We start from the raw sequence: 6,785 nt of genomic DNA on the forward strand, positions 1-6,785 counted from the left end.
TCAGTGTCACTACGGACTCACTCTCGGTGTCCCTGCTGTCTCACTCTCGGTGTCCCTGCTGTCTCACTCGCGGTGTCCCTGCTGTCTCACTCTCAGTGTCACTACGGACTCACTCTCAGTGTCACTACGTACTCACTCTCGGTGTCCCTGCTGTCTCACTCTCAGTGTCACTACGGACTCACTCTCGGTGTCCCTGCTGTCTCACTCTCGGTGTCCCTGCTGTCTCACTCGCGGTGTCTCTGCGGTCTCACTCTCAGTGTCGGTGCATACCCACGCTCGCTGTTGCTGCACGATCGCACTCGGTGTCCCTGCACACTCACTCTCGGAGTCACTGCGGACTCACTCTCGATGTTTCTGCGGACGCACTCTGGGTGTCTGTGCACACTCGCTCTCGGTGTCGGTGCGCACTCGCTCTCGGTGTCGGTGCACACTCGCTCTCGGTGTTGGTGCACACTCGCACTCAGTGTCCGTGCACGCTCGCTCTGGGCGTCACTGCGGACTCACTCTCCGTGCCCATGCGGGCTTGCACTCAATGCCCGTGCAGACTCACTCTCGATATCCCTGCAGACTCATTCTCAGTGTCGGCGCACACTCACTCTCGGTGTCTGTGCATGCCCACACTCAGTTTCCATGTACGCCCGCCTCGGTGTTCTTGCACACTTGCTTTCGGAGTCACTGCGGACTCGCTCTCGATGTCTCTGCGGACACACTCTCGAAGTCTGTGCACACTCGCTCTGTGTCCGTGCGGACTCACTCTCAGTGTCCCTGCAGTCTCACTCTCATTGTCCCTGCGAACTCACTCTTGGTGTCTGTGCACACTCACTCTTGTTGTCCCTATGGACTCACTCTCAGTGTCCCTGCAGACACTCACTGTCGGTGTCTCTCCACACTCTCTCTCGGCGTCTCTGCACACTCAGTCTCGGTGTCCCTGCACACTTACTGTCGGCGTCTCTGCACACTCACTCACGGTGTCCCTGCAGTTCGTGCCCTCAATTTTGATTTGAAACTTGCATGCTTGTCGGTCTTCGTTATGTGTGGTTTCTTGTGGATTGCATTTCCTTGTTTTCCTGTGGATGCTCACAAGCAAATAAATCTCAGAGTTTTATATGGTATACGTACTTCCATAATAAATTTACTTCGAACTTTGATATCTGGCCGATGAGAAAGTAGGACTGCTAGGAGCGTTAACACTGATTTGTGAATCTGATTCAAAGTCTTCTCTGTGTGATAAAATGTGGGATTGTTAAGATCCAAGAGGTACCAGTGCCGGTCATATCTCCTATGGTTACATTGGTTCCAGAGACCCTGCTCAAGAGAGGAAACATCACCACCTAATAATGTCTTCCAACTGGATAGTCCGTCCCTATAATGAGTCTCCCATCTGGGAAGCATGTTCCAGATGACTTGTTCTGTGGTCTATTTTCACAGATAGGAACAGCCTTAGAATAAAAAGTTCAGCGATGCACTGTCCTGATAAAGCCATTAATGAATCCCGCACTATAATAAAACTTGTAGTGTAAACACGAGAGAAAGGGCAATGCAAGTTAAAGATAAATTGCAAAAGCAAAACAAAGAACATAGAACATTGCACCAAGTACAGGCCCTTCAGCCCGCAATGTTGTACTGGCTTTTTAACTTATTACATGGTTATCTAAGCCTTCCCTCCCCCCATTTGTCTATCTAAGAGCCTTTCTAAGAGTCTCTTAAATATCCCGAATGCATCTGCCTCTACCAGCATCCATGGCAATGCATTCCATGCACCCACCACTCTCTGGTGAAAAACCTATCTCTGACTTTTCCCTATACTTTCCTCTGATCACCTTAATATTACCTCATATTAGCTATTTGTGCCCTGGGAGAAAGTCTCTGGCCATCCACTCTGTCTGTGCCTTTGTAATCTTGTACACCTCGATCAGATCACAACTCATCCTCTTTTGCTCCAAAAAGCGCTAGCTTGCTCAACTTCTCCTCAAAAGACATGCTCTCTAATCCAGGCAGCCTCCTGGTAAATCTCCTCTGCACCGTCTCTAAAGCTTCCACATCCAGAACTGAACACAACAATCCAATTCACTCCAATTTGCTACCAGTGGTCACAGCAGATCAGCAGCAGATGCCACCTCACTGACTCTTCACTCAACTCAGGAACATATGGACAATGAAGATGTCTGCATCAAGATGCTCCTTATCTACTACAGCTCAGCATTCAATAGTATAATACCCCCGAACCTAATCACTAACCTCTAAGACCTAGTACTCAATACCTCCCTGCTATTGGATCCTCGATTTCCTCACTTGCGGACCCCAGTCAGTTGGGATTGGCAAAAACATCTCCTCGACAATCCCCATCAGCACAGCTGCACCACAAGGCTGTGTGCTTAGCCCTCTGCTCTATTCAGTTTATATTTATGACCACAAGTACAGCTCCAATGCTATATTTATGTTTGCCAATTACACCATTGTTGTTGGCTGAATCAAAGGAGATAATGAATCTGCATATAGAATGGAGCTTGAAAATCTGGCCGGGTGTCACTCAATACCAGCAGAACTACCTTTGTTTTTTTGACTACAGGACGAGGAAACCAGAGGTCCATGAACCAGGGGATAGAAGCTGGAGAAGGTCAGTAACTATAAATTGCTCGCCATTACCATATACATAAGAATATCTGTCCTCAGACCAGCACGTAAGTGTTGACACAAAGAAGGCATGTCAGTGTCCCTACTTTCTTAGAAGTTTGCGTATATTTGACATGTCACTTAAAACTCTGAGAAACTTTTACAGATGCACAGTGGAGATTATCTTAGCTGGTTGCATCATGGCCTGGTATGGAAACACCAATGCCCAGGAACAGAAAAGCCTACGCAGAGCAGTGGGCACAGCCCAGTCTATCACAGGCAAAGCTCTCCCCACTAGTGGGTAGCCCTACAAGGAGCACTGCCACAAGAAAGTGGCATCCTCGATCAAGGAGACCCACCATCCAGGCTGTGCTCTCTTCTCATTGCTGCCATCAGGAAGGAGGTACACACACCACCAGGTTCAGGAAGAGTTATTCCCCTACAACCATCAGGCTCCTGAATCAGCATGGATAACTCCACTCACCCCAACACTGAACTCCCCCACAACCTACAGACTCACTTTCAAGGGCTCTCCTAATCATGTTCTCAGTATTATTTCTTTCTTTCCTTTATTTGCACAATTCATCTTCTTTTGCACATCAGTTATTTATCAGTATTTGTGTATGTGCACTTTTTCATAAATTCTGTTGTATTTCTTTATTTGCCTGCAAGTGAACAAATCTCAAAGTGACAAAGGTAGTTTGATAATAAATGTACTTTGTCTTCAAGATTGTTTAATGTCATTTCAAGTGTAAAGGAGAACAAAGTAATTGTTGTATAGGGTCTGAAACAGCAGAATAAACACATTAAGATAATGAACACAATAATAATTTTAAAAATAAATAAATAAAAATACCTAAGTTAGCTTATATACATAGATGATTGTATGTCCATACAGTGATGCTGGGCACAGGAGTGTCTGTACATAAAGTGACTCTGACAGGAATTTGCCATAATGTATGCTGGCAATATCAGAAGCCAAGTGCAGAGGAACAACAGATTCCGATGCAAGGATGGCAATGAAAGTTTATTCATAATAACTACAAAAAAACTTTGGTGGTTCAGCTGAGCAACACTGCGAGAAGTTACATTCTCAAAACTAGGACCCTGGAATTAGCGCTAATCAGGCTTCCTCTTAAATAACAAGGAATCCCTGAGTCTATCAAAATAAACTTCACAAGCTTAATCAGAAGTCACCAGGAGACTGCATTACAAAGAGCAAGTCACTTGGGGAAAAAACACAAGGAACTCTAAATGATTAATGACTCTCATTAAACAACAATTAACCAATCCAGGTGCTTTAAAAACCTTGGACTCTAATGCTTTCTGGTGCCCCCTACAAGTCCAAAGAACTCATTACAAGAAATGAGACAGTAGTGGTGGTGGAGAGTGGAGGTATTGATCAATCATGCAATCATCTATGTATATAAGCTAACTTAGGTATTTTTATTTATTTATTTTTTAAATTATTATTGTGTTCGGTATCTTACTGCTTGGGGAAGAAACTGTTTTGGTGTCTGGTGGTCCTGCTGTGGATGCTACACAGCCTCATCCCTGATTGGATTGAACAAATGGTCCATGAGCAGGGTAAGTGATGTTACTGACCTTTTTCTGGCACCTTTCTGTATTTGCATGTCCTTGATGGTGGGTAGGTTGGAGCTAGTGAAGCGATGGGCAAGTTTGACCACTGGTTGTTGGGCCTTCCTGTCTACCACTGTGCGGTTTGTCAAGATACTCTCTACAGCGTAGAATAACGTTAGTATGAATGCATGTAGTCCCACTTTCTTCGGCCTCCTTGCAAAGTACAAGCATTAGTGAGCTTTCCTGATTGTGTAGGATGTGTTCTGGGACTATGAGAGGTTGTGTGTGATGTGCACTCCCAGGATTTCGAAACTGCTTGCACTTTCCACTGTTGTGCTGCAGATGTAGAGACAGGGGTAGATTGTGAGGTCCACAGTCCATCTTAGAATTCCAGAGCTTGTTCAGAGTCTCATAACAGCGATCGAAGCAGCAACACTCAAGGTTAAGAAATCCATACGTCAGCACTGTTAGTATCGTAACCAACTATTGCGCACTAATTAATGGCAAAAATCACAAAATACTGGAGGAACGCAAAAATGAGGAAATCTGCAGATGCTGGAATTTCAAGCAACACACATCCAAGTTGCTGGTGAATGCAGCAGGCCAGGCAGTATCTCTAGGAAGAGGTACAGTCGACGTTTTGGGCCGAGACCCTTCGTCAGGACTAACTGAAAGAAGAGGTAGTAAGAGATTTGAAAGTGGAAGGGGGAGGGGGAGATCCAAAATGATAGGAGAAGACAGGAGGGGGAGGGATGGAGCCAAGAGCTGGACAGGTGATTGGCAAAAGGGATACGAGAGGATCATGGGACAGGAGGCCTAGGGAGAAGGAAAAGGGGGAGGGGGGGGAACCAGAGGATGGGCAAGGGGTATAGTGAGAGGGACAGAGGGAGAAAAAGGAGAGAGAGAAAAAAAAGTGTGTATATAAATAAATAAATAAGTAATGGATGGGGTTCAAGGGGGAGGTGGGGCATTAGCGGAAGTTAGAGAAGTCGATGTTCATGCCATCAGGTTGGAGGCTACCCAGACGGAATATAAGGTGTTGTTCCTCCAACCTGAGTGTGGCTTCATCTTTACAGTAGAGAAGGCCGTGGATAGACATATCAGAATGGGAATGGGACGTGGAATTAAAATGTGTGGCCACTGGGAGATCCTGCTTTCTCTGGCGGACAGAGTGTAGATGTTCAGCGAAACAATCTCCCAGTCTGCGTCGGGTCTCGCCAATATATAGAAGGCCGTATCGGCAGCACCGGACGCAGTATATCACCGCAGCCGACTCACAGGTGAAGTGTCGCCTCACCTGGAAGGACTGTTTGGGGCCCTGAATGGTGGTAAGGGAGGAAGTGTAAGAGCATGTGTAGCACTTGTTCCGCTTACAAGGATAAGTGCCGGGAGGGAGATCAGTGGGGAGGGATCGGGCGGGACGAGTGGACAAGGGAGTCGCGTAGGGAGTGATCCCTGTGGAAAGCGGGGGGGGGGAGGGAAAGATGTGCTTAGTGGTGGGATCCCTTTGGAGTTAGCAGAAGTTACGGAGAATTATATGTTGGACCCAGAGGCTGGTAGGGTGATAGGTGAGGACAAGCGGAACCCTATTCCTAGTGGGGTGGGGGGAGGATGGAGTGAGAGCAGATGTGCGTGAAATGAGGGAGATGCGTTTGAGAGCAGAGTTGATGGTGGAGGAAGGGAAGCCCCTTTCTTTAAAAAAAGGAGGACATCTCCTTTGTCTTGGAATGAAATGCCTCATCCTGAGATCAGATGCGGCGCGGACGGAGGAATTGCGAGAAGGGATTTTGCAAGAGACAGGGTGAGAAGAGGAATAGTCCAGATAGCTGTGAGAGTCAGTAGGCTTATAGTAGACATCAGTGGATAAGCCGTCTCCAGAGACAGAGACAGAAAGATCTAGAAAGGGGAGGGAGGTATCAGAAATGGACCAGGTAAACTTGAGGGCAGGGTGAAAGTTGAAGGCAAAGTTAATGAAGTCAACGTGCTCAGCATGCGTGCAGCGAAGGAAAAGTGGGGAACAGATACCAGTATAGGCTTGGAACATAGATTGTTCCACAAAACCAACGAAAAGGCAGGCATAGCTGGGACCCATACGGGTGACCATGGCTACACCTTTGGTTGGGAGGAAGTGGGAGGATTTGGAGAAAATCGACGCTTCGGGTCTTCATCGTTACCGGAAAGGAAGGGTCTCGGCCGGAAACGTCCACTGTTTATTCCTCTCCATAGATGCTGCCCGACCTGCTGATTTCCTCTGGCATTTTGTGTATGTTGCTCTGGATTTCTAGCATCTGCAGAATCCCTTGTGTATATGGTGGCAATAGTTCGATAGGCACTGATTAATACCTACAGTTTAAAAAGAGATTGCCTAGGTAAACCGTTGTGATTCGATGTTTCGTTCGCAGAAGTTCAGCGAGGAGGAAATTTGAACACCCTTCCTGTGATTACCGTTTCCCCTGCGCGCCCATTCATTGCAGGTGCGACGGGTCTTTAAAACTTCACGCTCGACTTCATCCTCACCGCAACGTGTCGGAACAGACTTCGCAAATTTTCAGCACCAACAAGCAGCTAAGTTAGTGGGTGGAGTGGGGGGA

Source organism: Mobula hypostoma, chromosome 2 (genome assembly GCF_963921235.1).
Source record: "Mobula hypostoma chromosome 2, sMobHyp1.1, whole genome shotgun sequence".
NCBI lineage: Eukaryota > Metazoa > Chordata > Chondrichthyes > Myliobatiformes > Myliobatidae > Mobula > Mobula hypostoma.